Genomic DNA, 11,961 nt, shown 5'->3' on the forward strand with positions numbered 1-11,961 from the left:
AAAGCTCCCCGTACAATAAACAAAACTACAAAAAGTTGATTTTAAATTTCATTTACATTGCTTTAAAAAAAAACAAAAAAACTTTTGTTCTGAGACTACAGTCCCTAAACTCATCCTCTGAAGTTATATTTATCCTCAGCAGTATTATTTTTGCACACACTTGCATTGGGAGTTAAACCAATAACACATACAAAAATAAATAATATACTCATTTGTTTCATTTATGCACACTACAATAAGTGTCAAAAAAGTTATCACTTGGATGGTGTTCAGGTGTAGTTTGAATGGCATTCTGTACCATTTCAATGTTGTTCAGTTAAACATTCTGGCGTGCTTGGCCTTAGTAGTATAGTATTGTTTATAATGTCTGTGTTTGTCTACACAATCATGAAAATCTTTAATTGCATTTCTAATCAAAAATAATATAGAGTAGCAAATTGGCACACCTTTTGATTACAGAAAGGAAGCTGCCATGTTGCATCCATTAGATGCTGCAGTACTCGTTATACAGACTTTCTGTATCTGACAGTTTAGCATAGCTAGCTAGACATCAACTCTCAAGGTCACACAATTCAGTGACCTCTACAAGAGTTGATACCCAGGACTATGTTAGTGACACATGTGACAGTGTTAGTATATGAATGTTGACTGTGGTGGGCTAGTTGTCAACCTCAAAATTACTCTGTGTGTGAATGACTCTGATGATGAACACTAGGACCACATGGTCATACTACACCAATAAGGAGTCACAATTCATTGCCTTGGACAGGCAATTCAAAATGTGGTAGGTTCTGTCATATCAACACTTTAGTCAAGATGAACATCACATGGTGTATAGCAGACTTTAGACTGTGATATGGCGGAGATCAAAACTAAAGAAGGTACAATAAGATACAACCACAAGAAACATCTGATGGTGGAATTACGTATTGATTGGTGTTCGAATTTGTGACAATAACAAATATCATCCAACTTAATAACAATTAAATTCATCATCTTGACTTTAAATTGTATCTTATAAATACAGGCAAACGTTTATGAAGCAGGCTTGCTTCACTGGTATGTACATATATGAAAAATTTCCATTTCTAGAGATAAACTGCTTATAGTAACAGTCTACAGACCCCAAACAGAGACAATGACTATATGCTACATTTATGTAAACTTATTGAAGAATTGTACATTACTTATTATATGGATTACAGGGGATGTCAATCTACCTAATATTGACTGGGTTAATAACGTAATATCTCACTTTTCCTATCCAGCCGAAATCTATAACTCTCTTCTTGATACATTTTGTTCTGGGGGATTTATTCAGTAAGTTAATTCTCCTACTAGAGGTAATAATCTGCTAGACATATTCGCTATTAACAAACCAGCCTTGTCTCAGTTAGAAATCATATCAGGTATAAGTGATCATGAAATAATAAGAGTTACATCGAAACTATCATTACCTGTATCTAAACCTAAAGAACGTAACATTTCCTATGGAGTAGAGCCCGGTTAAATGAAAACATGATGCATTTTGCTGAATCTATATATCTTCGAGCTTTATACAATCAACACTCCTGTCCAAGGCCTTTGTGATGTCTTTAAAATACAATGCTATGATTGTTTGGAGCTGGTATCATCTATAACATCATCCAAACCTGTAAAAAAACCATGATTTGTTACTTTTGGATTTTTCTAAAGACTTTGACAAAGTGTCTTACCAACGACTTTTGTATAAACTTTCACATTATGGCATAAATGGTCCCTTATTTAACTGGATCAAAGAGTGTTTATTTAATAGACAGCAGAAAGTCATTTTGGATGGAGCCACCAGCAGTTCCTCACAGGCTTTATCAGGAGTACCACAGGGTTCTGTGTTAAGACCCCTATACTCCTTTTGCTTTGTATCAATGACTTACCAAGTGAAATATCCTCTACTATGATGATTTCATCATTTATAGATATATTAATTCTAATGAAGATGTACTTAAAATTGCAAGAAGATCTGGTAAAGTTGACTATAGCTACATTTCACGGTTGTTGCTGGTTGCTACTGCCAAAGGTAGAAAATGTGTGAAAAGTTGGTGTGACATCAATCAGCTGCTGGTATAAAAGCCTAGCCTGAGAGCACAAGCTCAAAATTCGACTTCTGATTCAAATTTTGGTATGATCTGATTTGATTCATATAGTGATGGAACAATCAGGGCCTATTAGAAGATGCAAAATTAGACAGATGGAACATAGATTGATGCAGAAGTTACAAGGTATAGCTACGTACAAGTTGGATGTACACTGTTGCTATGTTTTTTTGTAATAGGTGTGAAAGAAAACCTGGAAGAAGGATTATGGTATTAGAGGAAAAACTGAACGGTATTGCAGAAATGATACTGCAAATACTACCTAAACAAGGACAAGAAACGAGACAAGAAAGTAGAAATGAATTAGAGTCCCATGATAGATTGACCTTAAAGCGTAATGCTCGTGAACAGGACCCTGATGTTGACTCTGAACTGATCGAGCCGAAGTGATGTACAGGCAGCAATAGTAGTCGGTGTAGTGGATAATGCCGGACTCCATGATACATGAACTTAATAATACTATACTAATGCACTAATGTTGTACATGTACGCACAATTAACAAGAGTATATAATAAGAGTATATAAGTGTCTAACTCCAATATGTGCTATCGAAAATGAGTGCGGGTACTTTCCGATTTTAGTAGTATATTTACATAAATGATCATGGTGTGAACAATGGTTATTAACACGTCGAGAAAGAGCCAGTCTTCGGTTAACAACTTTGCTTGTAAAGTCCCACAAACAATATCCACGGTCTCTGTACCAAGAGCTCTTCTAGAAGCCATATACGAAGTCACGTGGTGTATTCAGGTCACAAGGTGATTTGCAGCTGCCAGTTTTGCTGATTACTCCACTCCAACTGTTCGTCCACCAGCCTTTGGGAGTTATACCACGGATTCAAGTCCAGGTATGGTAGTGTACACGTGCTAATGAGACTCCGGAAAAAAGAAAGCTTTGATACTGTTGAGGACATCGCTTCCTTGTGCAAGTTGATTGGTGATAAATCTCAATACAAGTTTTGTCCGGGGCTTCAGTACGATGAATACATGTCTGAATACCATGAGGCAATCTGCTTCCACATTAAAAGCGTACGGCTCACACACTTTCCATTCAAGCGTGTTGATTCTGTGAATTGCAGCCTGTTGTTTCACCTAGCTCACAATGCTACAATGGAAGAGAAGTCATCGAAGGAAGTAAGGTGTTACCCATGTAAGAGCTTGGTTTTATATTTGAAGCACCAGAAGCGAAGGACATTTGCAGAAACTCCTATGAGGAAAACGAAGTGACAGCGTCCATCATCATGAGCCAGGATGTCGTACATGAGCCCAGCCAGTCAAGCGAAAAGAAGAAAGTTGGCTCAGTATGAAAGAACTAGTAACATTAGGTAGTTGGCACGATATGAAGAAAATGAAATAGAATTGGATGATGAGCAGAATGACGAGATGCGTGCCATTGTGGAGAAAATGGGAGACGAAGATTTGCAAAAATTATTTGATGAAGGAGAAAAGCATGGTGCTGGAAGCATTTTAAAGGATATCTGGGCCACAGATTTAGATCGTCAGTGAAATGAGTTTTCTCATGATCAGACAACCAATTGTAAGAAAAGCTTATGTTGCTTATTTTAAAGTTTCATCGTTTTTTGTCACAGATAACAGTGGACGAGGTAATCGATGGATCATGGTTACAATCAGAATGGGTAATGTATGCATCAGTTGTCATGGGTATACTGTTATATCAATATTTTGTAGCTATGGCAATATACTGTTGTAGTCCTGCTGCATACAAGGCACTTAAAGATTTCAACATCTTGAGCTTGCCAGCCAAGTCTATACTACAGTCCTACTCAGGTGCTGTATAAATATATATATGAGAGAGAAACCATCATTTGATGAAACAAAAGAACAAAATTATTTACAAATGTGGTGTGTCCTCGGGCACACGTGACCACAAACATGGCCAAAGCCAAAAGCGGGCATGGAAAGGAAAATCTATACATATAAAAATACAATTAGCTATAAAGAGTTAATACGAGCACAAGCTCATAATTCGACCTCTGATTTTCCAGTGATTTGGTCATTATGATTTGCAATGACAGCATCCAGACCATACAGAAGAAGCGAGATTAAAATGATGGAGGCAAGATTGATTCAGAAATTAAAAAGTAGCTACGTAAAAGTTGAGTACACTGCTGCTATTCAGTAATTTTTTTTAATAGGCTTAGAAGAGAGGCTGAAGAGAGAATGATGCTACTAGATGGTAAAGTGAATTCTCTTAAATAACATCACCCAAAAACCAGCCTCCATTTTCCCTAACAACGTTATTGGTTAAACTAAGCCCAAACAAGCATTCAAATTGACTCTAAATGCTTTCAACAAGTTGGTACTTGGTACGGAATCTAAAAAAATATGCTGCCTGTAGCTTTATCTGCTGCTACAGTATTATTGAAGGTATGATGTTTAACCAATGAAACAATTTACTTAAGCCTTGAAGTCAAAAATCAACCAGTTAGAAGTTGGACAGTATCGCTTTGCAAGCCTAGTTATGCCATAAGCTATATCAAATTAACAGAGTAGTTACACTCACACTGTGCACTAATCAAGGTATATTGAAAGTAATGGCATACGCAACTTTATTGCACAAAATATTGGTGGGAGGTCTAATAATAATGTTGTAAGTAATTGGCTTGCAGTAATCATCCTGCTTCCGTATACTGAAATAGCAACTTGTTCTACCATATATTATGGTTCAACAATACTCGTAATGTCTGAGAGAATGAGTGAGAGAAAGACCAAGAAAATGAGTTGTAAGCAAGTGGTTGTATTAGGCAGGTCACTCCATTGGCAAATGACACACTTGCGGATTATTACAATGGCCAGTTTAGACAGGTGACCTGATTAGACAGTTTCGTTGTATATGTAAATGTTGTACTGTACACTATACTGGTATCATTGTAAAATTGCTTCTAGAGGTGTACCGATATGAGTTTGTGGCATGTACTGATATCCAATATTGATGCCACCAACAGAAGCCGATAACCAATAGCCAATCCGATATTTACATTAGAGTGAACAATGAGCCACTGGCACTAAAGAGCCACATGGATAACGTAGAAAACCAATCCATAATCCAATTATGTACAAAGTATTGTTACTGTCTAAATATCGGTAGCAATATCGATCCTCCTGCTGTTCTGTACCAATACCAACATTGGTACTCTGTAGGAATCAAGCTTATACAACAAGGATGCAGCTGGGTGTTCTGCACCATAATAGTCACAGTGAGCGAGAAGTGGCTACTACTGCCAGTGGAGAATAAAGGTACCATAGAAAATACTGCAAGCAATCAAAGAAATGGGACGTCACCCCCTAGTTAAAATGATTACAAATATATCCCACAATCGATAGCTATGATATTTGAAACACGTATGGAGTCAACTAGCTCCTTGAAATCTAAAGCGCTAGTTGACTCCTTACATGCTAAGGAGTCAAATAGCTCCTTGAAATCTAAATTATGTTTATGGTAGGACCAACCAGAGAATATACAGCCTGCAAGCCTGCTTAAGGGCATTTGGGTCTGGAAGTAGACCTACAGGCACAATGCATTCAAACAGCTTCAAACTCATCAGGCGAAGACTCAAGGTAGACTGGGGATGAATCATGAGATGACCCCAGAGATTTTTTCTGCCCTCAACAGTTTAAATATCCTGAATCCCTGCTACACAGGGTGTGTTTGTAGATAATTGAACTATAATAACGTATGTCACTGTTTACATCATTGCAATCCTAATTCGCCAGAATTTAACTTAAAAAAAATCTGTTTCTTGTCAGAAGCCTGATGATTGTCCACAATTAGCGGCTTGGATTTTTCTAAGAATGCTAACTTTCGTGAAATCATGGGTTTGGTTATACTCAATAGGATGATAAAAGTGTGGTCTGTCACATGCTCATATCTTGTTGTAGTTGATTCCTGAACACAAGATCACACCAGATAAAATAAATGACAATGTTTGTGCTTAAATGCCTGATCCAACAACACTTGACCCAGAACTGCACCACATTGTAATGTCCAACTGCACCACATTGTAATGTCCAACTGCACCACATTGTAATGTCCAACTGCACCACATTGTAATGTCCAACATGGTGCATGGACCATGTGGTAGCATCAATCCTATGCATGGAACATGGCCAGTGCAGTAAGAAGTATCCTAAACCATTCGTATGTGAGCTACCCACTGTATCAGAGAGAAGTTCCTGAAGATGGTGGACAGGTGAAGAGTGCTTTAATCTTTGTTTACTCTTACATAATGTTATGGGTCTTCAGCCATTTATTGCACCCTGTATATTGGTCTTCAGCCATTTATTGCACCCTGTATATTTGATACTATTTGAAAGATGATGAAACACTCCAATTGGAATGCCATGCACACACATACCTCATGGTAACTTTCTTTCTTTGGAAGGTTGGAGAAAGAGTGCTTCCACTTCTCAAAGAGTTTGTAAGGACTTTTAGATGTTTCTACAGTTATCTAGTGTGGTTTCTGTGTTATTTGAGTAGCTAAAGTTAGTAGCAGGGCTTAAAGCTGGCTTTTTTGTCATTTTATTTTGTAACTAATTGTCACACCTTCCTTTTTCTTAATAGAGGATGCCTAAAACAGACCCTACTGTTGCGGTGTAGATTGCCAGGCTATAAAGGACAATATTTTTCTTCGTTTCCAATTTCTGCTGTACCGTATATGATGTACTCCCTTGCTGTGTATGAATTTGAAATATTTATTTCAGATTGTATATAATGAAGGGGCCAATGTATAACTGCTATAGGGCACTCTATTGGCAGTGGCTGGAGAAAATAATTTAGATATCTGGAATGTTCAACACCAGTACCACAGCAATCAATTAAAAGTTCCCTCACAACAAAACAATCAGTAAGTTTTAATAAAGGGCTTTTCTTGCAAATTTTGCAAAAATATTACCATATGATAACCTAACTCGCTTATACTGTGCTACGTGACCCACTAAAGGCAAGGTCTTAATAACATTGTAGGAACTATATGACCGACTCTTGCACACACACACTATATTATTGTATTCATTTGTAATTGTCATGTGATTAATGATATACATCGTGACTATTGAAACTTCATAGTTTTAGTCCTTACAAGTTGGTGTGTTCAGACTTATGTAATCATCACTGTTATATCCCTCTCCTCTCCCATGCATATAGCTTCAATACTATGGTACAGTAATAACGTTACAAGTGTAGGAAGTTTAGATGGCTGCATGTTATGAGACATTCGTATAAAGTTACCTGTGCAATGCAGTGATGCTTGTCTAGTATGGTGTGTACAATGGGCAGCCGATGGCATACAGCTGGCCACTGGAGGAAACAACAATGTGAGCTCATGCATAACTATTTACCAATTTTACTATGACTTCAATTTTAGGTTTGGCAAAGAGCAAAACCCGCCAAAGGGAAGTCGCTGATATAAGCAACTGCAAGCAATGCTGGCTTGCCCTCTGTACGCAAACCTGGGAGCTGGAGTTGGAGCTGGCCAGACTTAGCTGTCTTGCCCCCTTGTGTGCTCTTGCAGTTACCATGTGAGTTGTGTTTCTCCTTTTAAAAGCTGATAATTATTATAGATATTTTAGACTGTGCCTGCTGCAGCTAGACTCCCGAATCGGTATTTAAAGTTTTAGTTGTATTTTGACCAAAGTATGTAGTCCACTTCGGTGCACAGACCTTCACCTGGTCCATAGCCACCTGCTGGAGAGTACAGATATCTCAGGTATGACTGGTTTAATGATGTACATGAAAAATAGTAATCACTCTCTGACAGAATCATATATATTGTACTTGGCTTGGTCAGCCTACATCACAACAGGCATGCATCTCATGTAAGACTGTGTTTGATGTTGTACATATGTGACGGCAGTGCACAGGCTCACACAAATACTTTGACAAGTACTCAGCGTCCACTACATACTGAAACACAAGTAATTTGTCCAGTTTGTAATGATGCATACCTCATAGATATGTTTGTTTGTACTGGTAGACATACATACAAAGATTACCATCTGTTGCATCCTTCATGCAACCCTACAATTCACATGTACCACTATATAGTATGGCGTGGCTCACGCACACCCTCACCTGTACCCAAGCAAACCATCATAATCATGTACACCATCTCCCCAACACCAATATACTACCATTATTACACAACGTGACCGGTGGTCACGCCCAACAACGAGTAGTGAACTACATGAAGTGGCTTGATAACAGTCGGGTTGCATGCACACACACACACACACTTTAGCTTCATGTACACCACATTTAGGAGCCACATGCCTACTAGTAGCCAAGCCACTTATAGTGGCCACTCTCGTTCAGGTGGCTTAGCTATTGCTCCATCATGCACAACACCTTCACCTGTACCCCACTGTACTCAGGAACATCCTCCCAAAGAAGCATATACGCTGTTGGATGATCGAACAGTGGTGCTATATGACTGACTGCTTTGTGCACTTGTATGGTGATCTCATGGTGGCTTATTGTTTATGTGTTTAAGCAAACTGATGTTTTTAAGGAACCCTGTTCCTAAGAACAGAGAGCCCACTCCAATGTAGAAGTTTCCTAGTGCAAAGTCAGATTGTATGTTTTAAAAAGAAAAGTTGTCTGTCTTTGTACTAGGTGGTAGTTGCATCGATGTTTACAGCAGCTTCTTGCAGCTGCCACTTTGACATGTAGTCCAGTCATTTTATGAAAAAAAAGGGGTCAACCTTTAACTAATTGCAACACAAATGGTTTCAACAGTTTCTAGCACAGAAAAATGTGCTCTATAACATATCAAAAGTCCCGGAAAATCCCATAAGGGGAAAGTGACCTTTTGCATGACCTTTTTTGCCATTTTTAGCAAAAAATTAGGATTTGTGCTTCTATTTCAGCTGTACATTATCCAAACTATTTATATTTGGTATCAAATGAATAAGGAACAAGATGACACTTGTTTGGTATCCATAGCTTAATCTGTTCTAAAGTTATCATCATTTTACTGGACAAAACTAATATTATTTAGTCCCGCCCACGCACTTAATTAAATTTTGGTTTAGCTATTTATTGCTTGTCTAATGATAGTTTTCCCATGGCAAGGGACTATTTCATAACAGAGGGTCATAATGAAGACTAGAAGGTGCATGTGTTACCATGGAAACCGAGAAATAGCATAGCTTTATATACAATTCGGTTGTTTTCATTCTCCATTGTCATGAAGATGGATTTAATTCTTTACAACTCGAAACCTGACATTGTACAAGTTAAGTTAGGTACATACACAATGACACACGTTAACCATGGCCGTGGTAAGGGATAATCTATTCCCTTGTGTATATAAATGGTAAGTTTCGCTTTCATTCAGTACTAGTGTTGGTATCTGTATCATCTTCTTCATGGATTGAGATGTCTGAGTTGGTGCAACCTGTTCCCTTGCAGTTGCCACAAACAGAAGAGCATTTCACCTTGTATTTCTTGCAAGTGCATCTCATGCTGCTGCATTCAGTGTGGGCCTTCGTTAAAACCCGGACCGGACCGGACCAGAATTTTATTGTTGAGGAGCGCGTATCCAACTAAAATAAATTTCGGTGCGCTTGCAAGGGATACAGGACGTGGACTCTGTTCTTCATTTGCACTCAGGGCACGATTGTCTACTGATATCCAGAGTGGCTGATGGTAATTTCGAAGCAAATATAGTCGTATACTGGTATATATACAAGTTTGCGAAGCGGAAACGTAGCGTATTACAAGGACTGGATACTCTCACCGTAGCTAACAATGGTGGCGACATACAAGCTAGCCAAGACTGGTCATAGATAATATAGCTAACTGGACTGATCTGTATACATACCGTACGCAAGGAAATTTAGACTTAAGAAAATTTTGACTAATCAAACCCGATTCGTCAAATTCTCTCACGTATAAATTTCCTTGCGTACGGTATGTAGATCAGTCCAGGTATATTATTTGTGACCAGTCTTACAGTAGCTAGCTTGTATCTCGCCACCATTGTTAGCTAGCTACGGTGAGAGTATCCAGTCCTTGTAATACGCTACGTTTCCGCTTCGCAAACTGGCTTGTATAAATACCAGTATATGACTATATTTGCTTCGAAATCACCATCAGCCACTCTGGATATCAGTAGACAATCGTGCCCTGAGTGCAAATGAAGAACAGAGTCCACGTCCTGTATCCCTTGCAAGCGCACCGACATTTATTTTAGTTGGATACGCGCTCCTCAACAATAAAATTCTGGTCCGGTCCGGTCCGGTCCGTTCCGGGTTTTAACGAAGGCCTTCAGTGTGACAGTTACATCTAATCATTTTCAACAGCTTATCTGGAGCAGGTGATAGATCAGTTAGCACAGGCATCAGTATACCATCATAGTCTTTCTACCCCCATGTAGTTGGCTGCATTTCACTGGCATCACCTTTCCACTCTTGTGTTGGAATTATACATGGAAACTGTGATATTTAGCAGCAGCTGAAGTAGGTGGCAAAGTTTGTGGAATAACAACTGTAGTACTTTTAGCTACCACAAAAACGCTTGTATTGGAGAGAGTTTAATCCTTCCTTTGGACTTTCACTGTATAAACCCACTAGTGCTTGCTCTCCTGCAGCCACGATGTCATTTGGTGTAGATGCTACCGCACTGAACACTGTGGCCTGCATTTGAAACTATTTACTGGATTTTACCTTTCCCAATGTCATATAGCTGTGGTGTTGTGCCACATCCAAGTATTGCATGTAGGAAGAGAATGTTGTATATAGCATATTTCAAAGCCAAGTTTCTCTTTGACAGCAGTTATGTTCCACAGCCTGGGTTTCATAGTGGCTTTTTTGGCTCTGATTTGAAAATTGTGTTGTGTGATTCCAAGCAGGCATGATAACACAACAATACAAGAAGATCGGTGTCATCACCAACTAGCACAGTGTCTGCTACTATGGCTAATTCTACTGCATTTTTGTAATGTGCAATCATCACATCAGCATCTCCTGAAGCATGGTATACTTTACAATTTCTTTCCAAGAAGCAGCTAAGCATATTAATGAACTGCTACTTGTTGGTGCTGTTCAATAGAAAAGTACCCTTCTTCATGGTCAGCTTCGTATCTTTGGTGAATGATACAGCCACTCCGAGTACCCTTTGGCCCTCCTCAGATGTACCATATCTTTTGTTGATGACCTCTCACATGTCATTCACCAAAGATACGAAGCTGAACATGAAGAAGGTACTTTTTTGAACAGCACCAACAAGTAGCAGTTCATTAATATGCTTAGCTGCTTCTTGGAAAGAAATTGTAAAGTGTACCATGCTTCAGGAGACGCTGATGTGATGATTGTCAAAAAGCAGTAGAATTAGCCAGAGTAGCAGACACTGTGCTAGTTGGCGATGACACTGATCTTCTTGTATTGTTGTGCTATCATGCCTGCTTGGAATCACACAACATATTTTTCAAACCAGAGCCACTGTGAAACCTAGGGTGTGGAACATAACTGCTGTCAAAGAGAAACTTGGCTTTGAAATATGCTACAATGTTCTCTTCCTGCATGCAATACTTGGATGTGACACAACACCACAGCTATATGACATTGGGAAAGGTAAAGTCCAGTAAATACTTTCAAATGCAGGCCAAAGTGTTCAGTGCGGTAGCATCTACACCAAATGACATCGTGGCTGCAGGAGAGCACGCACTAGTGGATTTATACAGTGGAAGTACAAAGGAAGGATTAAACTCTCTCCAATACAAGCGCTTTGTGAATAGGTAGCTAAAAACACTACAGTTGTTCTTCCACAAACTTTGCCACCTACTTCAGCTGCTGCTAAATATCACAGTTT

The sequence above is a fragment of the Dysidea avara genome, chromosome 15, assembly GCF_963678975.1.
Source record: "Dysidea avara chromosome 15, odDysAvar1.4, whole genome shotgun sequence".
Taxonomy (NCBI): Eukaryota; Metazoa; Porifera; class Demospongiae; order Dictyoceratida; family Dysideidae; genus Dysidea; species Dysidea avara.